The sequence below is a fragment of the Macaca nemestrina genome, chromosome Y (genome assembly GCF_043159975.1).
Source record: "Macaca nemestrina isolate mMacNem1 chromosome Y, mMacNem.hap1, whole genome shotgun sequence".
Taxonomy (NCBI): domain Eukaryota; kingdom Metazoa; phylum Chordata; class Mammalia; order Primates; family Cercopithecidae; genus Macaca; species Macaca nemestrina.
In genome coordinates this window covers 3,044,804-3,061,606 of record NC_092146.1, presented here as the reverse complement: position 1 = coordinate 3,061,606, position 16,803 = coordinate 3,044,804, and the positions used below count along the sequence as shown (strand labels likewise).

General features: G+C 39.4%; 1 long non-coding RNA gene across 1 annotated transcript in view; it reads right to left on the bottom strand.

The window, feature by feature from the left end:
• Window positions 1–16,803, bottom strand: part of LOC139360955 (uncharacterized) — a 266,593-nt gene that overhangs the window by 18,838 nt on the left and 230,952 nt on the right. The window contains exon 6 of the long non-coding RNA XR_011618515.1: window positions 1,633–1,784. This is a non-coding gene — a long non-coding RNA (uncharacterized lncRNA). The remainder of the gene's footprint in view (window positions 1–1,632; window positions 1,785–16,803) is intronic.

Genomic DNA, 16,803 nt, shown 5'->3' with positions numbered 1-16,803 from the left:
AATTTGTTATTTAGAGTTGGCCCGGTGATAATTTCCAGGACTTCTCCCTGTAACTGGTTACAGAAATAAAAACTCTCTTCTTCCCCACTTCATCTGCATCTCCTTATTGGGATGTGAGAAATGGCAGCCCAACCCTCAGTTTGGTCTAGGAACAGTGTGGGCCCCTGAGACACCTATCTGGACCTGGTATTAGGCCATGGGGTCTGTATTCCTTTCCCCTTAATAAAAGAGGATCTTCTTATGGCTCTGGGGGCTTTTTGGCTTACTGGGTTTTAGCCCACAGATGCTGCACAGAGGTAAGTTTTGTTGTAAGGCCATAGAGCTCTGCACGTAGGGTAAGTCAGACCACTTTCCCTATGAAAAAGATCTAGCTGTAGCATAGTTTTGAAATTCATACTCCTATTCTCTGGTCATTGTTCATTGTTTGCTAACTTGTACCTAGACCAAACAGTGATACAAAAGAATTTAAGTTTTTGTTTTTTCTTTCTTTAGCTCATCTAACTGAAAAGTGTTCCTTTATTTATTTATTTATTTATTTATTTATTTTGGAGACAAAGTATCATTCTGTCACTCAGGCTAGAGCGTTGCAACTTCAGCTCACTGAACCTCTGCCTCCTGGGTTCAAGAGATTCTCCTGACTCAATCCTCCAAGTAGCTGGGATTACAGGTGCCTGCCACTATACCTAGCTAATTTTTGTGTTTTTAGTAGAGACAGGGTTTCACCATGTTGGGCAACCTGGTGTCAAACTCCTGACCTCAAGTGATTTGTCCACCTCAGCCTCCCAAAGTTCTGTGATTGCAGGCATGAGCCACCAGGCCTGGCCCCAATTTTTAAATACACATTCTAGGGATGTTTCAGTGAGAGTGGAAGAAGTGGTTTCTAGGGGGCCAGAGAAAATCCTGCAATGACAGAACATATACTGAAGTCTAGGAGGCCATGGCATTCCATGAGTCAAGTTAAGCCATGAACGGGTTCAGGGCATCCAGTTGAGTGCCTATTAAACTGAGTCTGTAGGAGGTCTTGGCCATCTGTGCTGCACTATTTTAGTCTTACCGGTACTGGGCGTCTCCATGCCCAACCAAGATGACTCCTGCTGCTAGATGGGGTTGCCCAGATGTCTTGCCAATGAGCTATTCCCTATCTTACTGACTTGCCATTTGTGATGCCTAATTATAATACCTGCAATGCCTGGATACAATCTCTGCAACTTGCTTTTACATGACTGAAGGCGTGGGTTACTCTTAATGTGCCCCTGAAAACAAAGAAAATTTTATAAACAGAAAACTTAATTGGAAAATAAATCATAACAGCCAGTAGGTGGTGGTTAAGTATTGGGGCAGTCAGGGGAGACAACAAACTAGACAACAAACTTGATTAGCTGAGTTTTAAGTGTGGCCAGAAAGATGTGAAATTAAATAACAAAGTAGCCCAAATATTGACTTGAGAGCAACCTATGTGGTTGGAATAATTGTCAATAGTACAGAAGCAGCAGCCAAAAACAGGGCAGCATATCTACATAAAGAATATAGGAGATTTATAAACTGTTTTCCCAGAACTTCACAATGATAAGAACTTCACAGAGGAAAACAGTGATAGTCAACCAGGTAGTCTGGTACAGTGACAATACTCACCACAGGTAAGGAAAATTGAAGTCAAGGAAGTGGACAAACATCTATCCAAGTAACAGCACCAGAAATGTTGACATCTCAGTTCTTGTCTTCTTAGTTTAAAATAATTTAAACAAGGACTACTCAGTAAAGGAGATGTAGCATGGAGTAACTTACTGCAAAAGAAAAAGAATATGTTAAAATTTAGGTGCAGAATGGACAGGACACCCTAAGAGAGAGGGGTCATGGTGGGCTGGGGGTAAGAATGAGACAGTAAAGACTGGCACTACTAGGGAGACTCCATGTACGGGAGTCTTACATGATTATTCATAAGGTGGTGAGAGAGGTGTTTCTAGTAAGCATGTTCTGGGTGGTCCTCTGGGTGCACTTGTGGTGGTAGCTGTACATGCTTTTTCATATGTCACGTATCTCATTAGCATCTTATGTCTCCACCCAGAATTTGCTTTTTACTATCAAAGTCAGCAAAGGGTAAGTCTGAGAACAGGTAAAATCAAAGGTTGTATTCTCCCTACAGGGGAAGGTCGCAACTTAGGATACGTTCGCTTGAATGAGCTCAATGACAATGTGAATGCTGAGCTGATTGTACAGACTGTACAGTCACCATGGTTGTTGTGTGCAGAGAACATAGTCATTTCCTTGACTACCTGTGCTGCCTCAGAACCAAATACATTCTTCCAGAAGGCAGCTCATTTCTCTCAAAGCTATTAAATAATCCCTTTCTTCTCTTCTAACCTGCATTGACATTGATAAATATATTAAATTGCGATATTTTGGTGGTGTTCTATTTTGGAATTTTCTCCTATGTTCCATTGATCTTTCTTTCTACTTAAGCTAAATATTAGGAGTTCGTTTACATTTCAGAATGCTAAATACAGGGCTAGTAATCCTTCATTACTATTTTAGTTTCTTCAAACTTTCTCCAATATTTTATTATATAAATTGTTAAGCATATAGAAATGTTGAAAGAATTTTACGGTGAACGCCCATTACATGTCACCTAGATTCTACTATTAACAGTTTACTAACCTTCCTTTAACATTCATCTATTTGGCCTTCTATACCCTAATCTATCTTAGTTTCTGATGCATTTCAAAATAAATTGGAGATATCAGTGTCCATCTGGCTAAATACTTCAGCACGCACATCATGAACTAGAGTTTGATATTTTTAGTATTTTTTATTTTCAGCTAAAAAGCTTATTTTTATTTTCAGCTAAAAAGGTTATTTCTGGGTATTTAATCTGTATTATTGCTTTTTTGTTGCTGTCATTTTTAGACAGAATTTCACTCTGTCTCCCAGGCTGGAGTATACTGGCACAATCTTGGCTCAGTGCAATCTCCACCTCCCAGGCTTAAGCAATTATTGTGCCTCAGCCTCTTGAGTAGCGGGGCCTACCAGTGTGCACCACCATGCCAAGCTATTTTTAAAAAATATATTTTTAGTAGAGATGAGGTTTCTTCACTATATTGACCAGGCTGGTCTTGAACTCCTGGCCTGAAGTGATCTGCCTGCCTCAGCCTCTCAAACTGCTGGGATTACAGGCATGAGGTATAGCACCTGGTCTATTATTGCTATTTTAAATGGTGTTTTTCAATGATGTCTTCTAACTTACTTGTTTATGTATAAAAAAAACTATTGGTTTATGTTATTTATATGTGTATATATACATATATAATTTATGTTTTATTTCTAATTTTTTTGTGTGAGGGGAAAAAGGCACAATTGTATACTAAGAGATCTGACTTTTTTCGTTGACTCAGGGTTTTATGTGTAAGTTTATTTAGCTTTAATTTCTGAGCCAACAGAGACTAATTTTTCAAATTTCCTTTTTAATAATGTAAATTTCTCCTTTTCTCAGTGCCATACAAACAGGACAATGCTTGCAAATATAATGTGTCTATGTGAGTCTTCATTTAATTCACTTTTTCTGCTTCTGGAACCTATAGTTAGGTGTAGGAAGTTCTTGCTGCAGCTAGTTCACCATAACCTCTATTCTTGCAAACACAAGATTTATGTTGTGTGCATGTGGCTGTGGCCCCTGTATTTGGGAAGCATGCTTCTGCTGCTCTTTGAGAAATCTCCAGCTGCTATAGGATCCCCGTGGGGTTTGTTTACCTCTGTCTCCTCTACAACACACCGTGATCAATCTCCACTGACATTTTGTCGTTTTGATACTTTGAGGTCTGGGGTTTTAGCTTTCTTCTTGTTTTACTAAAATGAATTAAGGAAAAATTTTTCCTTCTTTTCGTTTATTGCTTCTGAATTTCCATGAAGAAAATGGTAGAAAGTCTGAATTTACCTTTCATGTGAAAACTTGAGTCCTACTTGGAAATGCTGGATTGTCAGAAAGTGACTAACGACACTGAGAAACCAAGTTATATTGTCTGATTATCTGAGATTTTAATCAGTCTTTTTTCCCCAAGAAAAATACACGTCTTACTACGCTCATCATAACTATTAATATATTTGCTGGGAGGGGTGTTCCAAGATGTCCGAATAGGAACATCTCCAGTCTGCAGCTCTCATCATGATCGATGTAGAATGTGGGTGATTTCTGCATTTCCAACTGAGGTTCATCTCACTGGGACTATTTGGACAGTGGGTGCAGTCCATGGAGGGCGAGGTGAAGCAGGGCAGGGCGTCGCCTCAACTGGGAAGTGCAAGGGGTGAGGGGATTTCCCTTTCCTAGCCAAGGGAAGCTGTGATAACCTGGAAAAATGGGGCACTCCCAACCAAATACTGTGCTTTTTCCAAGGTCTTAGCAACCAGCAGACAAGGTGATTCTCTCCTGTGCCAGGCACGGAGCCTTGCTCAGTGCTAGCATGGCAGTCTGAGATCCATCTGTGAGACAGCAGCCTGGCTGGGGGAGGGGTGTCCACCATTGGTGACGCTTGAGTAGGTAAACAAAACAGTAGGAAGCTCGAACTGGGTGGAGCCCACTGCAGCTCAACAAGGCCTACTGCCTCTAGACTTCACCTCTGTGGGCAGGGCACAGCTGAACAAAAAGGCAGCAGACAACTTCTGCAGACTTGTTCCCTGTCTGACAGCTCTGAAGACAGGAATTGTTCTCCCAGCACGATTATGAGCTCTGAGAACAGATAGACGCTTTCTCAAGTAGGTCCCTGACGCTTGTATAGCCTAACTGGGAGACACCTCCCAGTAAGGACCAACAGACACCTCATATAGGTAGCTTCCTCTCTGGGATGAAGCTTCCAGAGAAAAGATCAGGCAGCAATATTTGCTGTTCTGCAATATTTGCTGCTCTGCAGCCTCTGCTAGTGACACCCAGGCAAACAGGGTCTGGTAGTGGACCTCCAGGAAACTCCAACAGACCTGCAGCTGAAGGTCCTGTTAGATGGAAAACTTACAAACAGAAAGGAACAGCATCAACATCAACAAAAAGGTCACCTACACCAAAACCCCATCTGTAGGTCACCAACATTAAAGACCAAAGGTAGATAAAATCACAAAGATGGGGAGAAACTAGAGCAGAAAAGCTGAAAATTCTAAAAATCAGAGCACCTCTTCTCCAAAGGATCGCAGCTCCTCACCAGCAATGGAACAAAGTTGGACAAAGAATGACTTTGATGAGCTGACAGAAGTAGGCTTCAGAAGGTCAGTAATAACAAACTTCTCTCAGCTAAAGGAGGATGTTCAAACTCATTGCAAGGAAACTAAAAACCTTGAAAAAACATTAGATGAATAACTAGAATAAACAGTGTAGACATGACCTTAAATGGCCTGATGGAGCTGAAAACCGTGGCACGAGAACTTCGTGACCCATGCATAAGCTTCAATAGCTGATTCAATCCAGTGGAAGAAAGGGTATCAGTGATTGAAGGTCAAATTAATAAAGAGAAAGTTAGAGGAAAAAAGAGTAAAAATAAATGAACAAAGCCTCCAAGAAACATGGGACTATGTAAAAAGACCAAATCTACATTTGATTGGTGTACCTGAAAGTGATGGGGAGAATTGAACCAAGTTGGAAAACACTCTTCAGGATATCATCCAGGAGAACTTTCCCAAACTAGCAAGGCAGGCCAACATTCAAATTCAGGAAATACAGAGAACACCACAAAGATACTCCTCGAGAAGAGCAATCCCAAGACACAAAATTATCAGATTCACCAAGGTTGAAATGAAGGAAAAAGTGTTAAGGGCAGCCAGAGAAAAAGGTCGAGTTACCCACAAAGGAAAGCCCATCAGATTAACAGCGGATCTCTTGGAATAAGCCACAAGAGAGTGGCGGCCGATATTCAACATTCTTAAAGAAAAGAATTTTCAACCCAGCATTTCATATCCAGCCAAACTAAGCTTCATAAGTGAAAGAGAAATAAAATTCTTTACAAATAAGCAAATACTGAGAGATTTTGTCACCACCAGGCCTGCCTTACAAGAGCTCCTGAAGGAAGCACTAAACATGTAAAGGAAAAACCGGTACCAGCCACTGCAAAAACATGCCAAATTGTAAAGACCATCGATGCTAGGAAGAAACCGCATCAATTAATGGGGAAAATAACCAGTGAACTTCATAAAGACAGGATCAAATTCATACATAACAATATTAACCTTCAATGTAAATGGGCTAAATGCCCCAATTAAAAGACACAGACTGGCAAATTGGATAAAGAGTCAAGACCAATCAGTGTCCTGTATTCAGGAGATCTATCTCACATGCAAAGATGCATATGGCTCAAAATAAAGGGATGGAGGAAGATCTACAAAAAAGACAAAAAATGGAAAGCTAAAAAAAGCAGGGGTTGCAATCCTAGTCTCTGATGAAACAGACTTTAAACCAACAGGAGACAAAGAAGGCCATTACATAATGGTAAAAAGATCAATTCAACAAGAAGAGCTAACTATCCTAAATATATATGCACCCAATACAGGAGCACCCAGATTCATAAAGCAAGTCCTTAGAGACCTACAAAGAGACTTAGACTCCCAAACAATAATCATGGGAGACTTTAACACCCCATTGTCAATATTAGACAGATCAACAAGACAGAAGATAACAAGAGTATTCAGGACTTGAACTCAGCTCTGCAACAAGCGGACCTAATAGACATCTACAGAACTCTCCAACCCAAATCAACAGAATATACATTTTTCTCAGCACCTCATTGCACTTATTCTAATATTGATCACATAATTGGAAGTAAAGCACTCCTCAGCAAATGTAAAAGAATAGAAATTACAACTAACTGTCTCTCAGACCACAGTGCAATCAAATTAGAACTCAGTATGAAGAAACTCACTCAAAAGCACACAACAACATGGAAACTGAACAACTGGCTCCTGAATGACTACTGGGTAAATAACATAAAAAAGGTAGGAATAAAGATGTTCTTTGAAACAAATGAGAACAAAGACACAACGTACCAGCATCTCTGGGACACATTTAAAGCAATGTGTAGAGGGAAATTTATAGCACGAAATGCCCACAAGAGAAAGCCGGAAATATCTAAAATTGACACCCTAACATCACAATTAAAAGAACTAGAGATGCAAGAGCAAACAAAGTCAAAAGCTAGCAGAAGTCAAGAAATAACTAAGATCAGAGCAGAACTGAAAGAGATAGAGACACAAAAACCCTTCAAATAATCAATGAATCCAAGAGCTGGTTTTTTGAAAAGATCAACAAAATTGATAGACTGCTAGAAAAACTAATAAAGAAGAAAAGAGAGAAGAATCAACTAGACACAATAAAAAATGATGAAGGGGATATCACCACCGATACCACAGAAATACAAGCTACCATCAGAGAATACTATAAACAACTCTACATAATAAGCTAGAAAATCTAGAAGAAATGGATAAATTCCTGGACACATACACTCTCCCAAGACTAAACCAGGAAGAAATGGGTCTCTGAATAGATCAATAACAGGCTCTGAAATTGAGGCAATAATTAATAGCTTACTAACCAAAAAAAGTCCAGGACTAGATGAATTCACAGCCGAATTCTACCAAGGTACAAAGAGAAGCTGGTACCATTCCTTCTGAAACTATTCTAATCAACAGATAAAGAGGGAATCCTTCCTAACTCATTTTATGAGGCCAACATCATCCTGATACCAAAGCCTGGCAGAGACACAACAACAAAAAAAAGAATTTTAGACCAATATCCCTGAGGAACATCGATGCAAAAATCCTCAACAAAATACTGGCAAACCGGATCCAGCAGCACATCAAAATCTTATCCACCACGATCAAGTAGGCTTCATCTCTGGGATGCAAGGCTGATTCAATTTACACAAATCTATAAACGTAATCCATCACATAAACAGAACCAATGACAAAAACCACGTGATTATCTTAACAGATGCAGAAACGACCTTTGACAAAATTCAACAGCCCTTCATGCTAAAAACTCTCAATGAATTAGGTATTGATGGAACATATCTCAAAATAATAAGAGCTGTTTATGACAAATCCACAGCCAATATCGTATTGAGTGGGCAAAAACTCGATGCATTCCCTTTGAAAACAAGCACAAGACAAGGATGTCCACTCTCACCACTACTATTCAACATAGTGTTGAATAAAGGCAGTATTCAATTAGGAAAAGAGGAAGTCAAATTTTCCCCCTTCGTAGATGAGATGGTTGTATGTTTAAAAAACCCCATCATCTCAGTCCAAAATCTCCTTAAGCTCATAAGCAACTTTAGCAAAGTCTCAGGATACAAAATCGATCTGCAAAAATCACAAGCATTCCTATACACCAAGAACAGACAAACAGAGAGCCAAATCATGACTGAACTCCCATTCACAATTGCTATAAAGAGAATAAAATACCTAGAAATCCAACTTACAAGGGCTATGAAGGACCTCTTCAAGGAGAACTACAAATCACTACTCAATCAAATAAAAGAAGACACCAACAAATGGAAGAATATTCCATGCTCATTGAGAGGAAAAATCAATATTGTGAAAATGGCCATACTGCCCAAAGTAATTTACAGATTCAGTGCCATTCCCTCAAGCTACCATGACTTTCTTCCCAGAATTTGAAAAAACTACTTTAAATTTTATACAGAATGAGAAAAGTGCCTGCAATTGCCAAGACAATTCTAAGCAAAAAGAACAAAGCTGGAGGTATCATGCTACCTGACTTCAAACTACACTACAAGGCTACAGTAACCAAAACAGCATGGTACTGGTACCAAAACAGAGATATAGACCAATGGAACAGAACAGAGGCCTCACAAGTAACACCACACATCTACAACCATCTGGTCTTTGACACACCTGACAAAAACAAGAAATGGGGAAAGGATTCCCTGTTTAATAAATGGCGCTGGGAAAACTGGCTAGTCATATGTAGAAAGCTGAAACTGGATCCTTTAGTTACACTTGACACAACAATTAACTCAAGATGGATTAAAGACTTAAATGTTAGACCTAAACCATAAACACCCTAGAAGAAAACCTAGGCAATACCATTCAGGACATAGGCATGGGCAAGGACTTCATGATTAAAACATCAAAAGCAATGTCAACAAAAGCCAAAATAGACAAATGGGATCTAATTAAACTAAAGAGCTTCTGCATGGCAAAATAATCTACCATCAGAGTGAACAGGCAACCTGCAGAATGGGAAACAAATTTTTGCAATCTACCCTTCTGACAAAGGGCTAATATCCAGAATCTACAAATAACTCAAACAAATTTACAAGAAAAAAACAAAGAACCCATCAAAAAGTGGGCAAAGGATATGAACAGACACTTTTCAAAAGAAGACATCTATGCAGCCAATACACACATGAAAAAATGCTCATCATCACTGGTCGTCAGAGAAATGCAAATCAAAACTACAATGAGATACTATCTCACACCAGTTAAAAGGGCAATCATTAAAAAGGAAACAACAGATGCTGGAGAGGATGTGGAGAAATAGAAATGCTTTTACACAGTTAGTGGGAGTGTAAATTAGTTCAACCATTGTGGAACACAGTGTGGCGATTCCTCAAGGATCTAGAACTAGAATTACCATTTGACCCAGCGATCCCATTACTGAGTATATACCCAAAGGATTATAAATTATGCTGCTATAAAGACATGTGCACATGTATGTTTATTGCAGCACTATTCACAATAGCAAAAACTTGTAACCAACCCAAATGTCCATCAATGATAGACTGGATTGAGAAACTGTGGCACATATACACCATGGAATACTATGCAGCCATAAAAAATATGAGTTCATGTCCTTTGCAGGGACATGGATGAAGCTGGGAACCATCATTCTTAGCAAACTATTACAAGGACAGAAAACCAAACACTTCATGTTCTCACCTATAGATGGAAATTGAACAATGAGATTACTTGGACACAGGGTGGGGCACATCACACACCAGGGCCTGTCCAGTCGTGTGGGTCTAGGTGGGGGTAGAATTAGGAGAAATGCCTAATGTAAATGATGAGTTGATGGGTGCAGCAAACCACCATGGCACAAGTATAAACCTGCACATGTATCAAACCTGCACATTGTGCACATGTATCCTAGAAGGTAAAGTATGTATATAAAAAAAGAGATGAGGTCTTTGGGAAGTGATTTAAACATGATATTGTTGTCATCCTGAATGGGATTATTGTCCTTAAAAAATGGCCCAAAGGAGCATGTCTGTCTTTCCATCATGTGAGGACACAAGGAGAAGTTATCAATTATGAGGTAGAAAGCCCTCACCAGGCACTTAATTGGCTAATGCCTTGATTTTAAATGTCTCAGCCTTCAGAGCTGGAAAGTCCAAATTCTGAGTAATTTAGAAACAACAGAAATTTATAAATTATCCAGCCTAAGGCATTTTATTATAGTAACCTGCACAGACTAAGATGGAAACCTATAGTCAGGATGAAAACTAAAGTTTAGTCAAGGTGAAGGGACAACAGAATATTTCTGCTCAGTGTTTATGCCCTTGTGTAATCCCTTCTTCTTAAGTATTCATGAAACCTTAGCAACCTGCTTCTAGCAAATAGAATATGACAAAAGTGATGGGATGATACTTCAAGATTAGGGATTACAAGGCTATAATTTTCATTCCTACATTCTCCTTTTTAGTTTGACTCTTTATGCTAATGAAACTGCCTTTACAAAAATTATAGTAGTAAGGGAAATTTAATTAATCCCCTCTTCCATCTGCCAGGCTAAGTTGCCTTCGCTTATTTTTGTGTGGAGGCCATGATGTGCCTTTCTTTAAGCCAATCCCCTTCTTGTTCTGAGTAAAACTGCATTTGTAAAGACAAATACAAGGTTGAAATGTTAGAATTATGGTAGGGGCCTGAACTTTGCTTAAGAATAGGCCTGGTTATACAATAACCATCTATTACCTCCTTAGTTTGTTTTTACTGCTGCAGAGTCAGTCACATAGCAGTTATAAGATTTGTAACTTCCCAAATTCCTCCTACAAATAACATCACTATTGTGATGTATTTTTTCAGATATACCATTTTGCAGGCCAAGGGATGCCACCTGCACCTGTAATCAATACCAAGGAATGGACTCAATTGGTCCTTTGACCTCTGGCTGGGAACTGACTCAGCTGCAGCTTTGATATCCCTGTGATGTCTCTACAGCCAATATTTTTTTTTCAGTTCCTCAGCCCCTGCCTGCCAAAGTACCCTTAAAAACTCTAACTTCTGGGCCGGGCGCGGTGGCTCAAGCCTGTAATCCCAGCACTTTGGGAGGCCAAGACGGGCGGATCACGAGGCCAGGAGATCGAGAGACGATCCCGGCTAACACGGTGAAACCCCGTCTCTACTAAAAAATACAAAAAAACTAGCCTGGCGAGGTGGCGGGCGCCTGTAGTGCCAGCTACTCGGGAGGCTGAGGCAGGAGAATGGCGTAAACCCGGGAGGCGGAGCTTGCAGTGAGCTGAGATCCGGCCACTGCACTCCAGCCTGGGTGACAGAGCAAGACTCCGTCTCAAAACAAACAAACAAACAAACAAACAAACAAACAAAAAAAACTCTAACTTCTGAATTCCTGGGCAGACATATTTGAAAGTTGTCTCCATCCTCCTTGCTTGGCTGGCTCTACGATTGTTAAGTTCTTTCTGTACTGTAACACCTGCTGTTCTCATTGTATTGGCATTCTGAGGGGAGTGGGCAAGAACTCATTGGGCTGTAATACTAGCTTGCTCAGAGGGAGCAAGTTGTCACGTTATGAGCAGACCTGTGGAAAGCCCCAAAAGGCATATACACACAAGAAAAAGATATCCCTAGGATGATAGCTAGTGAGAAGCTGGATCCCGTCAACAACTATGTTAGTGAGCTTAGCTGATTGACTCACCTTCAGTTTATTACAGCCCATGCAGACACTTTTGACTGCATCCTTGTGAGAGATCCACAACTGGGAGATCCAGCTAAGCAATTCCTGATGCAGAGAAACTCTGAGGTAATATTTGCTGCCTTGATAACTAAGTTTCATAGTATTTGTTATGTGTTTAACAGATGATTAACATATATACATGCAATGCATATAGACACATGCATACACATCTACATAGCAAATCATACAAATACCAAATGATATATACATTAAATACTTCATGTTAATCTATGTACATGTGAGAGAGACATATAAGCAAAAAGCTACATTCCCTAGTGGAAGTTGTAATATCTTTTCTTGTTTAGCCTCTATCCTGCCTCCTACCAGCAGGCTCAAATCATGCTCACCTTTTCTTTAGTTTAGAAATGGTGGTTCCTTGCTTTCTTTACACATCTGACTCTTCATTGACTCTGCAACTCTGTCACAGCTGTTTTCTCTGTTGGCATGGATATTTTTTACCCTGAGGCCCAATTCATGTAATTCATCTTTTAGGAGCTGTTCATATGTGAAAATATATTCACTTGTTTATCCCTATTTGCTAATACATTCTTTTATTCAATAATTCAATATTTACTGAAGTAGAGAGAAAAATAAGAAGCAGGTCAATAGGAAGTGTCTTATTACATGGCTTATGTGGAGACTGGATTTGGATAGGGAAGAAGGAGAGAAGAAAGAGTCAGGGAATCATTGAGATCATTCCAAGTAAGAAAGAGAGAGACTTGGAAGAGTGTTGCTGCGGTTACAGTTTGCAGAGAAAAGTGAACGATCTTGTGATATATTTTAGAGGTTGGTTGTATGCAAATTCTAGATGGATTGAACATGAATATGAGAAGATTTACTCTGCTAATAAAGACATACCTGAGACTGGGTAATTTGTAAAGGAAAGAGGTTTAATGGACTCACAGTTCCACATGACTGGGGAGGCCTCACAATCGAAGTGGAAGATGAAGGAAGAGCAAAAGGACATCTTATATGGTGGCAGGCAAGAGGACATGTATAGGGCAACTCCTCTTTATAAAGTCATCAGATCTCATGAGACTTATGCACTTTCATGAAAACAGCATGGGAAAAATCTGCCCCCTGCCACCAGTCCCTCTCCTGACATGTGGGAATTTTGAGAGCTACAATTCAAGATGAGATTTGGGTGGGGACACAGCAAACTATATTATTCCACCCTTGGCCCCTCCCAAATCTCATGTGCTCACATCTGAAAACCAATCATGCCTTTCCAACAGTCTCCCCCAGTCTTAACTCTTTTCAGCATTAACTCAAAAGTCCACAGCCGAAAGTCTCATCTGAGACAAGGCAAATCCCTTCCATCTATGAGCTTATTAAGTCAAAAGCAAACATTAGTTACTTCCTAGATACAATGAGGATACAGACATTGGGTAAATACACCCATTCCAAATAGGACAAATTGGACAAAACAAAGGGACTACAGGCTCCATACAAGTCCAAAATCCAACAGGGCAGTCAAATCTTAAAGCTCCAAAATGATCTCCTTTGACTCCATGTCTCATGTCCAGATCATGCTGATGCAAGAGATGGGTTCTCATGGTCCTAGGCAGCTCCACCCCTGTGGCTTTGCAGGGTATAGCCCCACTGCTGGCTGCTTCCACAGGCTGGCACTGAGTGTCTGTGGTTTTTTCCCAGGTGCGTGGTGCAAGCTGTCAGTGGATCTACCATTCTGGGGAAGATGGTGACCCTCTTCTCACAGCTCCACTAGGCATTGCCCCAGTGGGGCCTCTGAATAGGGGCTCTGACCCCACATTTCCCTTCTCTACTGCTCTAGCAGAGGTTCTCCATAAGGGCTCCACCCCTCTAGCCAATTTTTGCCTGGACATCCAGGCATTTCCATACATCCTCTGAAACCTAGGCAGAGGTTACCAAACCTCTATTCTTGACTTCTGTGCATGTATAGGCTCTACACCACATGGAAGTGGCCAAGGCTTAGGGCTTGCACCCTCCAAAGCCACAGTGTAAACTGTACCTTCGCCCCTTTTAGCCATGGCTGGAGTGGCTGGGATGCAGGGCCCCAAGTCCCTAGACTGCACGCAGCAGGAGGGCCCCAGTCCCAGCATAGGAAACTATTTTTCCCTCCTAGGCCTCTGGGCTTGTGATGGGAGGGGCTGCCACAGAAGACATCTAACATGCCCTGGAAACATTTTCCCCATTGTCTTAGTGATTAACATTGAGCTCCTTGTTACTTATGGAAATTTCTGCAGCAGGCTTGAATTTCTCCCCAGAAAATGGGGTTTTTCTTTTCTATGACATCATCAGGCTGCAAAGTTTCCAAACTTTTAAGATCTGTTTCCTCTTGAATGCTTGCCACTTAGAAATTTCTTCTGCCAGATACCCTAAATTATCTCTCTCAAGTTCAAAGTTGCACAGATCTCCAGGGAAAAGGCAAAATGCCACCAGACTCTTTGCATAGGAAGAGTCACCTTTACTGCAGTTGCCAACAAGGTCCCCCTCTCCATCTGAGACCAACTCATCCTGAACTTTATTGTCCATATCACTACCAGTATTTTGTTCAAAGCCATTCAATAAGTCTATAGGAAGCATTCCAAACATTCCAACATCTTCCTGTTTTCTGAGCCATTCAGGCATCTAAGAAGTTCCAAACTTTCCCACATCTTCCTGTCTTCTGAGCCCTCCAAGTCTCTAGGAGATTCCAAACTTTCCCACATTTTTCTGTCTTCTTCTGAACCCTCTAAATGGTTCCAATTTCTGCCTATTACCCAGTTCCAAAGTCACACCTACATTTTTGGGGATCTTTACACCAGTGACCCACTCCCTTTGCCAATTCACTGTATTAGTGTGTTCTCAAGCCACTAATAAAGACATATCCAACACTGAGTAATTAGTGTTGGGTATGAAAAAATAGTAAAAGAAAATAAAGTGAAGAAACCACCTATGCAACCAGAGGAGTATCAGGAGGATGTAGACTATCCAGAAAAATATGAAAAAAGAACATATAGGAGTGGTTCTTTTATAACTTAAAATCAAGATGTATAGTGAAGTTCTATAATAAATCATTGAATGATGGTCCAGAAGCTGATCTACAAATATATGCCCTTTCATATATTTGACTTCAGTAAAAAAATAGATTTCTATCGCATAGAATAGATGGAGACAGATTAAGACCTGAAGATGAAAGAACTTTGAACATATTTGTATAAAAATGGCTAAGGTTTTATAATTTCAGGGTAAGAAGTAAATTTTTAAAGTTATATAAAAACTCATAAATGTGTCAAAATGTAAATATTTTTATATCACGACTCACCAAAAGTTAAAAAGTTAAAGGTATATAGCAGAGTAGATGAAGATATATGCTATATGCTATCTGTCTATCTACCTATCTATCTACTATTTCTGTCATCTAATCATCATCTCTTTATTAGACCAAGATATTATTGTTTAGAATATGAAAATCTAACAAAATCTAACAAAATTTACCAACTTGTAAATTATTACTAACAATAATTACATGGAATACCAACAATAATTTGAATTTGGAAAAATACATACATGTGGGAAAATGCTAATTGAAATAAAAATAAGATAAAATTTTATATTCATCCCCTGATTGGCAAAATTTCTGAATATGACCATATTGTGTTGGCAAGGACAGTATGTGTGAGCAATTTGCAAATAATTGGATAAAGTGGCAAATGGACCTTCTCTATTTTCCAGCAGTTTGATGCCTAAGATATGCCCTAGAGAAGCTGTCACATGTAAAGATTCATCTAGGAGGGAGTATCTCAGAAGTAGTTGCCATTTCAAAGTAGGTGGAGTCCATAATCTTTGCCCTCATCAAGCCTGGGTTATGCATTCAGTAAAGAATTTGTCACATTCTGCAATTACTTGCTGATATGTGTAACAAGAGGGTCACCTTGATGTTTGTATCAAAATTCATGGGGGACAGATGTCAGACACCAAAGTCAGGAGTGAAACACAAGGGCACATTTTCAAAGTAGATGATCTTTCAAAAATTTTGAAATCCTTCCTTAATATCAAGGTAACATGAAAGTTTTGTGAGTTCAAGTTTTAAAAATCTTTGTTTTTGTAAAATAGCATTTAAAATAAAACTTCTGTAGTAAAAGGACTTCCTCACTAATAAATTATATGGTTATCCCTTAGAAATTAACAACAAACAACACTTGCTAACCTTTACTACTTTCTTTTTGTCAAATACTGTTGCTAAGCAATTAACTCATTTAATCTTTCATAATCTTATTATGAGAACCTTTACAGATTAACAGTGTGAGACTTAGACACATAAAATAACTTGTTCAAAGTCGCAGTTCTATGATGTATGTATGAGGAATACAAGTTTGCTACATGGTAAAGAATATGTACTTCATACTATTTGCCAAGTAACTGTTGTGTCTATTTATTTCAGTTGAGTCATTCCATTCCATCTGAGCCATCTTTTGGCAGTACAGTGCTTGTGCAATCAGATTATGCCCCATAGCCAACACTGTCAGTGCATGGCTCATATCACTGGAACCTTAACCATTTCATTGCGCCAACAGCTTTCAGAACCACTGAAGTCTTATTTGCCTGTGAGCCTGGGGCCCAAAAGTGCTGGGGAACTTTTTTAAACAGTAATTTTTTAAACAGATGCTATTGTTTTCAAGTTTCCTTTAGGATTCCCATAAATATCTCTGAATACAAATATTTTAAATAAATTTGATATATTTATATATTGAAATATGTTAATATATTATTAATAAAATAATACGAATATCCCAAATAAATTTAAATATGCCTAGAAATGCACCATAGTCTTGGATCCCTAGTGAGTACAATATAGACCTATAGCTGGAATCAGAAGACAT